Source organism: Lathyrus oleraceus, chromosome 7, assembly GCF_024323335.1.
Source record: "Lathyrus oleraceus cultivar Zhongwan6 chromosome 7, CAAS_Psat_ZW6_1.0, whole genome shotgun sequence".
Lineage (NCBI taxonomy): Eukaryota > Viridiplantae > Streptophyta > Magnoliopsida > Fabales > Fabaceae > Lathyrus > Lathyrus oleraceus.
The window spans coordinates 379380460-379389348 of record NC_066585.1 but is presented as its reverse complement, the minus strand read 5'-3'; the positions used below and the strand labels follow the sequence as shown (position 1 = coordinate 379389348).

The window sequence follows — 8889 nt, the reverse complement described above, 5'->3', positions numbered from 1 at the left end:
ATACAACATCGTGACCGTGATGTGACATCATCGCGCCCACGATGAGAGCATCGCGATCACGAGAAAACCAGTGGCAAAATTCCTCTTTTTCTTAAAATTTTCACTAAGTCCCAACTTTCTTCCTCTTGATTTATTTTTGCTCACTTCTTCCACACATTGGCTTCACTTTTGCTCATAATTACACCAATTTGTATGATTTTTACTCGTAAATATTACGTAATAACTTAGTGTCATCACACCCGCACAAACATTTCTTGGTTTGTGGGGAAGACCCTGATGGTGGCTTCGTTAAAGCGGGAGAGGTAATCCATCAACGACTCTGATGGACCCTGGTGTATGTTGAACATGATAGTGGTTGACATTTTCCTATGGCGGCTGACAGTAAACTGATGCACAAGCTTTTTTACCAGCTCCTCGTAGTTATTTATAAAGGCATATGGTAAACCCATATACCATCAAAGGGAGGTGTAACACCTTAAACCCCACATATAATTTTAACACATAATTTAATTAAAATCACAATCACAAGGGTGTCACCCATATCAAAAATAAATCCTGCTTTGTAACACGGGTGAAGCGCCGCAAAAAATACAGAGTCGCCACCGGATTTTATTTAATCCAAAGGAAAGGGGAAATAACGATAAAACCCCAAATGAGAGAAATGGTCTCGCAACCAAGAGCGGATTCGGAAGTCGGTTATGCGAGGGGAAGGTATTAGCACCCTTCACATCCATGGTACTCCATGGGAACCACTTGCTCGTATCAAATGCGTATGGATGTTTATTGATCTGTAAGTTGCTTGCTATCGAGAATGAGATGAGAGATGATGTGGGAGAGAAAATAAGTTTTAATTTAGTGTGCTCGCCAAGGATTTGGGCCCTCGTGCCTATGTATCCCCATACGTACAATAGGGAAGTCAGAGCTTCGTAGTTCAACTAAAAAATGGCGTATTTGTTTGGTTGTTTTTACTGAACAGTATTGATGTTCACGTGCTACTGTTCACTTTCTTGTATACTCTATCATGGGAGCGGAAAGTATTTGCTTGTTTGCGATAAAATGGATACGCTTGGTTCACACTCTAGCAGTTAAACATTACTTGCTCACACATGGAGGCTTAAGCTTCGTTCACGGTAGAACGGAAGTAACACGTCCTTATTGAAAGGTTTTGAATAGAGTGTACTAAGGAAAAAGATGATTTGATTGGTTAGGGTAGATTTTATGCATGGAGACAAGCATTAGACCCTTGGCTAGATACGGTCAACGGTCCAATAACTCGGGAGTCGAGAGGACAAGGTTGTCCTAACCACTCTTTTTCATCCAAAAGAGATTTGAATTATGAAAGGAATTTGGCAAGTTTAATCATTGGAACTTAGAGGGAGAAAAGTATCTAATCCTTGACTAAGTACAATCAACGATTAAAGTACTTGAGAATCGAGAGAACAATGAAGTTCTAACTATTCTTTTCCATCCTCATAGCACCTAGATCTAACTTGTTTGAATTATTAGATGTTTTAGGGGGGAAAGTCAAGTGTCGGGTCCTCTGGCTAGGTACGGCCAACAACCCAATTACTTGAATGTTGTGTACAAACACGTACACCCCATTTGCATTCCAATTTGTTATGAAAATATTTTGAAAAAGGAACTTGACGTTGAATCAAGCGTTTTGAATTTATTATGAAAATAGTGAGTGAAGAATGAAGGTGAGAGATAGAATGAGGTTGAAAAGATAATGGAGAAGAGGTAATATAATGAATGGATCTTGGAATGGATGGAGAATGTTTGATGTTGGATCAAACATTCACGTTGCAATGGTGTGAGTTTTATTCAGAAAACAACTTGACGTTGAATTAAGTACATTTCGTTTCTTTTGAAATGCTTTATTTATCGTTTTGTATTTTATCTTTGATTATTAACATTCATATTATACTAACTAGAAGCTATAAATCTAAGTTATTACATGGTTAAGGGAGGGGGGACATTTGATCCACAATGGGGGGAATCTACACAATACAACCTAAAGCCATGAAATGGAGCTACTCTTTACAAACTATTGAATAAAAATAAAAGGAATAACTTGGAGAATGTTTGGATCTCTCATTCACATGTCACCATAAAAAAAACAAGTGGTTAGTATGCATTAATAAAATAGAATTAAAAATGCTAATGAGATGGTATAATGAAATGATATGGTGTAGTGATCATGGTGAACGAACATATGCTAACATACCATATTAAATTGAAATATTGTTTTCAATTTGGGTCTAATAACCACAATCAAAGAAATTGAACACTTAAAATGGAATTAAAATGCAAGACATGAACCTAGAAGAATTAATCAATTTTTACTCCTAAGCATGAATTAAAAGTCAAGAATTACTGGGAAATTCTAATCAAAATTAATAGGGCTAATCAAGTATTTTTTTAGGGATTTCCTTTTTTATGGTTAACCAATGGATTAACAAAAAAACAATCACATCCTAATCATGTTAAAATCTAAATCTACTTAAATTCTTAACATGAAAAAAAAGGACAATTAAATGGATTTTATTATTAATTCTAACAATCAACAATTAAATCCTAAACAAAAAAAATCATTTACAATTAGGATCCTAAAACAATCCTAAATCACACTAAAATTATGATTACCATTAATTATTAACTCTAAAATTAACTAATCATCTACTCAAAAAAACAGATTGGGCCTTGATAGCCTCAAACCCAAGCAGGAGGGGGTGCACCACTGAAACAGTGATGTTGGGGAAAGAATGGGGCGCTGAGGCCCATCCCCCAAGGCCCAGTGGCCTTAGCCTTCGCAGGAAGGGGTGTGGATTTCTAAGGCAGGGGTGTGGAGATTGAATTGTGTTGGGCCCACACTATGAAGCCCAACCAGCAACGCAACAAAAAAACCAAGCTCATGGTGCAATTGGAATGTGGAGTCAGCAACTAGCAACAAGCCACGTGGCATAAGCCATGAAAATTGAATTCAAAATCGAAAACGAACTCACGCCACTCAGACGAGACTCCGTCCGCCACCTTAGGCAAGCCTCCGTCACGGGCCGCCGCGCCGGAAATCGCCTTCGGCGGAGGCGGCCGTCAAAACGATAACGGAAGCTACCATTCTGCTCGTGCTCTTGATAACACTGAAATTCACCGTATTTTCGACTCCGATTTCGCATGCATTTTAGTAGTTTTATTGTCATTTTATTGTGTTATTACTATGTTTCTCTTTGTTTTCAGGTTTTTACTTTAATCGGAGCCCCGATCGAGAAAAGGAGTGAAAAAGAGCTAAAAACCCTAAAATTCAGCATTTTGTACTTGTTGCTCCCACTGTGGCTGGCGCCATAGACCCTGCCATGACGTGTCCCAGCTCAACTTCCCTCAACTGCCACGTTCCCCACTACTTCCACTAAGGCGCCTCAGATTGGCCTTGTGACGGGCGCCACAAGAGGAAAAATTTTCCCTCCCATTTTCAAGTTGAAGGGCATCCTTGTCATTTCCATCATTTTACTCTCCTATAAATAGAGACTCGAAATCACTTATTCAATTATCCAAACTTAGAGCAGAGGAAGATCCAGAGCAAAATTAGTTTCACTTAGGCATATATTCAGTATTTTAAAGTGGTAATCGCTTCGCATTGGGGTGTTACCACAATTGTGTAATCGAGTTTTGTGATCGAGTCTGTAATCGAGTTTGGAGCACTTTGGAAGGAAGTTAATCCTGCCACCATTTTCATTTCCGCTTCGCATTTTATTCAACCCTCCGATTGGAGCAGGTTTTTATTGCCTTACCTTTATCTATTTATTTCCCACACTCGCTTTACTTTATTTATTTCCCGCACTCGCTTTACTTTATTTATTTTCCCGCACTTGCTTTACTTTATTTATTTCCCGCACTCACTTTACTTTATTTATTTCCCGCACTCGCTTTACTTTATTTATTTCCCGCACTCGCACTACTTTTATTTACTTTCCGCACTCGCACTACTTTTATTTACTTTCCGCACTCGCACTACTTTTATTTACTTTAATGCACCTTTACTTTACCATGTCTAACTAAATCTATAAGGTTAGAATGTAAGGATCGTAATTGAACCGATAATCCGTACAATTGTTCGTAGAAACACTTAAGGGCTATTTTAACTTTCAACTTAAGTTTTCCCGCACTTAATTTTCGTTGGGTAAGATCGAAAGTCGTCCAACGTCTATTTAAACTTAATTGATTTTAACTATTTCAAAAACAGCGAAAGCGCTTTGTTTAGTTCATTAGGAGTTTTTAACTTAAGAAGAAAAGGGATTTTAAAACTATTTTCGGACGCGTTTATAAGTTTAGAGTCTGGTTCGTGAGAACCTCTTTTGGTTAAGAAATCCAGGTTATAATACTTTTCAACTTAGTCAAGATACTATATTTCTTAAAAATAGGTTTACTACTCTAACGCAATGCGCGCCTTTTTATAAGTGACAATAAGAGGGTTTGATTAGAGAGTACAACTCGGTTCTGAATACGCGAAAGCGACAATTCCTATTAAATTGGTTCTTTTCAAAGTAGGAAACATTGTCCATAAATAGTTCTATTAGCAAGTACTTGGATTATTAATTGATTATGTGAATTACATTCGACCATAAATAGTTCTATTAGCAAGTACTTGGATTATTAATTGATTATGTGAATTACATTCGACCCTGTCTTTATTAATTGAACTTTATTCAACACTTTACTTTTCATTGCACACCCTAAAAACACCTATTTTGATTGCCTTTGATAAACACCATAACAATAGATAACGATAGATTGACACTTGGTCTCTGTGGATTCAACAATCTTTTATATTACTCTGACGCCTTCGTATACTTGCGAAAAACACTCATCAGCTCTCAAGCTCTATCCAGATCCACAACTGATTTCACAAGATTCGTATCCTAGGTCTGTAACCGAATCAATAATTATCAAGAACCCTAGGTATCTATGTCCAAATTAAACACCAATCACATTACGACGCACTCGCTGACCTTAGGGTTACGGTCACTCAATGTCTATTCAACCGGCTGATAACGAGCAATGGAGAAAAATGGGAAGTTCAAGATACCTACCGGAGTAGTTTGATGGTGAGGACGACGACGGAGTTGCCGGTAAGCCTGGTTCTTTCTTTGTTCTTGTTTGAATCTCCTACTTCTTCCTCTTCCTTCTTCTTGAGATGCGTCTGTGATTGGTTGCAACCGAATGGGGCAGTCTAGGTCAGCTAAGGGCAGCTTAGGGATTGATGAATTTTTGTAACTGATTTTTGATACTGTTATATTTTTGAAGTTAGTTGAATGTTAAAGTTCTGTCAAAATTCTGTTAATTGTGTTAGTGGGAGTTGAAGTCATTAATATTTTGTTATTTTGTGATACAGGACTTGTGAGCTATGAATGAATGGCTTGGTCGAATTGAGTTTATGAAATTTCCTTGAGTTACTTGATGCATTGTCGATGTTGCTTGATGTTTCCCAACTGGTTTTCATGTGGATTGTGCAGATTGCTTTGGTGGTGAGTAGAATGGTGAGGGCTTGTGTTCAGGCCGCATCACTTTGGCTTGTGCACGTTCTATACCAGGTGTGAGCAAATTGTGTGGTCTGTGTATTATAACCTGGTAAACCATGTGCATTATTGATTCTGATTTGGCTGCAACTTTTGGTATTGGGCAACAGGTTTTGGCATTGCTATCTTGATTTTAAGGTGGCTGCGTTTCCGTAGCAGCTTTGATTTTGATTCTCGTTAGAAGCTTTTGGTGCCTTGCCGGTTGTTGTTGGCTTGGAAGCGGAGTTTTGAATTGCTTTGATCTGCCCTGTTGAAATCATGCAGGTGAAACTTGCTTGGGGAATCAAAATCCGCTATGGCTGCAACAGTTTTGACGGGAATAACAGATATCTCAATGGCTCGTCATCCTATTGGCCATTACGTACGTCGCGTTCTCCCAACGCGTTACCTCGTCGTCGCTGTGATCCTGAGCTTTCAGTTAGGAGTTAAAGGAAGACAAACACCACACCCGCTTCAGCAAAACATGTACTTTGACACCAGTGCTGAAGGAGACGTCGTCATGTCGCTTTGTGGCATTGTCAAGCCAAGGTTCACAGTCTGAAAAATGGTTCTGTTCCAAGCTGTCATGTGAAGCTCCTCGTGATTAAAATGGGAAAGGAGAGAAAGAGCTGCAGTTTTATGCCGTTACAGGTGTTGGTTTGCAAAGTTATCATGTGGCCGCTGGATTATGTTGCTGCATTTCCTGCAGTTGGTATGCTTAGGCCCATTTTGTTGTTGTAGTGTCTGCGGTTGAGGTAACCGTTATATCAATTTTCATCTGCACGGCAGCTTCCATATATGTATTTCCGGGGGTTATAGTCATCAAGTTGGACAGTGATGATATTGCTGCTTCTTGTTCTAGAAGATTAGCACTGCTCAAACCCACTTATCCCAGTAAAACCTGTACAGAGTTTACAATATCAATTACATCAAGGTCATGTGCTAGCAGACACTTAGAGACCCTCTTCCACACCGCATCTCTTTTTGCACTACCAACTACACATGTGTGATGTGCGCAAAGGATTATTCTGTTAAATGAATCAGGAGCAACTTTCATGGCTGAAGAGGACATAATCAGTAGTGCCTTTACCAAAACCTCGACGGATAACGAATGGGACTTGAGGATCCAAAGAAATATCGGCGTCACTTATTCTTGGAGCTGAAAGTTTCTCTTCAATCAAATAAAGATACCTTGAAGATTCAGACATAAGATCTTCAGATGATTGCGGGGCAGAAATCATGATCCTCCTCTTCGAGTAGGTAACATTGTGCAACTATCGGAAGTCTTGCAGGAGTGCTGGAACCTCTGGTATGATGACCGGTACCAATACAGATATAAACCTGTAAACGCTGCTCATCGGCTCTGGTTGTGCTTCTTAGCACACTCAGTTCGTGTTTCAGCACATGAATCGCTTCACTTACGTGGAGCCCGTGTAGGTCTATCATTCTCTTATGTCCCCTACCATTAACTTGCATCTCTGGATCAGCTGGATTCCTTTGGCGGTAAATAGAGTCTCGAGCTTTCCCATGAGCTTCTTTCATATGCATGTTATGCAGTTTCCCTTTAGAACTTTGCTCCTTTGCAAGGGCTTTATTGCCAATAAGGTAAACTTTCCGTGCCTGCTCAAAATATGCATTACGTAAGCATGCATGATCACGAGCCTCCTCCCGGAATTTAGAATACATATTTGCAACATAAACCAGTTTCAAGCCAGACAGGAGCTGGCCGACCAGAACCACGATTTTGAAACCTATCCCCAAGGTTAGTTCTCCCCTGTCCTCCATTGTAGGCACTAGCAAGAACATTTAAACTCTTAATTGATCCAGTGGAAGCATCACCAAAACCACTTCTATCATACTCCCATATTCCAGAGTCCTGAGAAGCCAATTTCCTGACAGCTGAAACAAAGTCAGTAGCACCTCTAGATGGAAAAGAAGATCCATATTTGAACATGAGCAAGTCTTCGCCACTCGATAAGTAAGGACTGCCACTTCGTTGAACATTATCTCCTGCATATTTTGCAGCAGTAGTCTGGCCGTTTGTTGAAGCAAGTGTTGGAAAGTCCATTCCAGTCAGATTGGGAGATGACAACATCTTTGGGCTTGGGTTCTGGATGAAATTACTATCGACTTGGATCTCTAACTGAGTGAGCATCTCAATGGTCAAATGTAAATCACATCCATTTGCAAAGTAAATTTCAGCAAGGCTTTCTGATGCAAAACCAGGGAATAGAGAAGCTAAAAAGTCCAAAAGGTTAAAATCAGTCTCATCCATGATAGCGTTCTCAGTCAAAACATCATTTAAAAATCCATGCTTAGCATTGTCATCACAAGCAAGTGCCTCATTACCGCTGCTATGCAGATTGTTATTCCCAACGGGTCTATCCCAAGGCTTTGCAAATGAATTCAAAAAGCTTGTTGAAGATGGTTCTTCCCGGTAGGTTGAATTGGAAAACCGTAATTTATCGGCAATGGTATTTCCATTAAGGTGCTGTTGAGATAATTCTTGACTCGCATTCACCATTCCAACTCCCTGATATGGAAAAGTGAATTTTCCTTCTGAACCTTTAATAACATATTTGATAGTATTGGACATTATGTCCAGTGCATCTGGATTGGTCGCTTAATGGCTAGGTTCAATTCTGATTATGTTGTGATGTGCAGTTTGGAAGGCACTGCTCGTGTTGGTGTATAGCTTGTGCGCCGGTTTGTTTTGGTTTAACAACGTTGCTTCATGGCCTATGAATTGAGAACCGTGGTTATGATTTGATGGTTTATAGAACTGGTTTAGGCCTTCTGCAGTATGTATGCAGGCCTGATGTTATGACCGAGTTTGCTTCATGGCTTCAATTTTGACATTGCCTTTTTTAGATAGCATAACCATGGCTTCTTGTATGCAATTTTTGAATTTGTGATGGAATTGTTATGATGACATGGAAGGGTACAAGTGTTGATTATGGCTTATGATTTCATTCATGCCTTGCTAGGCCTCATGTATACATGAAGGATGGTTGGACAATATGACATCAAGATTGGAAACAAAGGCCTAATGTGCAATTGATCAATCGACCTAGGTCACGGACGATTATGGATGAAATTAGGATTATGGTTATAGAAACTAGGGTTTTAGGGTTGACTTTGGTCAAAGTTGACAAAAAAGTCAATCGTTGACCAAAGTCAACACTTGGTCAAAGTTGTCATTTCTTGTAATTTTCCATACTTTGGACATTTTCATGCTTGTAATGAATGGAATTGATACCTAATGGATGAAATAGATTGGTTCTTGAATTGAATTTGGATGGAATTGATTGGATTTATAATTGTACATGAACATGAT

General features: G+C 39.2%; 1 long non-coding RNA gene and 1 pseudogene across 1 annotated transcript; one reads left to right on the top strand and one right to left on the bottom strand.

Moving 5' to 3' along the window:
* Positions 1-4689: 4689 nt before the first annotated feature.
* LOC127103572 (uncharacterized) lies at positions 4690-5575 on the top strand. Its single transcript, XR_007794780.1, has 2 exons — positions 4690-5126; positions 5390-5575. It is a non-coding gene; the product is annotated as an uncharacterized LOC127103572 (long non-coding RNA).
* A 680-nt stretch (positions 5576-6255) lies between these two features.
* Positions 6256-8148, bottom strand: LOC127103926 (polyadenylate-binding protein-interacting protein 7-like; annotated as a pseudogene).
* Positions 8149-8889: the final 741 nt, after the last annotated feature.